We start from the raw sequence: 629 nt of genomic DNA on the forward strand, positions 1-629 counted from the left end.
TTGGGTAGATTCAACATAGGGGCATAGGACTATACTGAACAGATTTAACACAGGAACATGGGACTACATTGGGCAGATATAACATGGCAACATTGGACTGATTTAGCATAGGAACATGGGACTACATCGGGCGGATATAACACAGATGCATAGGACTACATTGGACAGATTTAACACAGGACTGGACTACACTGGAGTGATTTAATACAGAAACATCAAACTTTATTCTGGGCGATGCGCTTCTCGAATTGGTAAATGCTGAGACCAGCAGCAAAAGCGGAATATGAATCCAGAAAAATGTTCCACAGTATTGCAACTCTTGCATACGATTCTTCCTTCAGATTTTCTACATGCATCTTCCCTGAATCATTTCATAAGATGGAACAGTAGAACGGCTTGTTTATGATATTCATTATCCCCTTGTCTTGAAATCTTCTATGGTTTATGAAGTGTAAGTATATAAAGATGGTTGTACATTTATTCATCATACATTGTACTGCTCTGTGGCAATGAGAACAAGCGCAGAGGAACAGGTTTGATCGGTGAACATCTTTTTTTTTTTCTCTCTCTCTTGACTTTATGTTAAATACATTTGTTCTGTTCTGTCATTGTTCGTCTATTGATTTACC

The sequence above is a fragment of the Penaeus monodon genome, chromosome 21, assembly GCF_015228065.2.
Source record: "Penaeus monodon isolate SGIC_2016 chromosome 21, NSTDA_Pmon_1, whole genome shotgun sequence".
NCBI lineage: Eukaryota > Metazoa > Arthropoda > Malacostraca > Decapoda > Penaeidae > Penaeus > Penaeus monodon.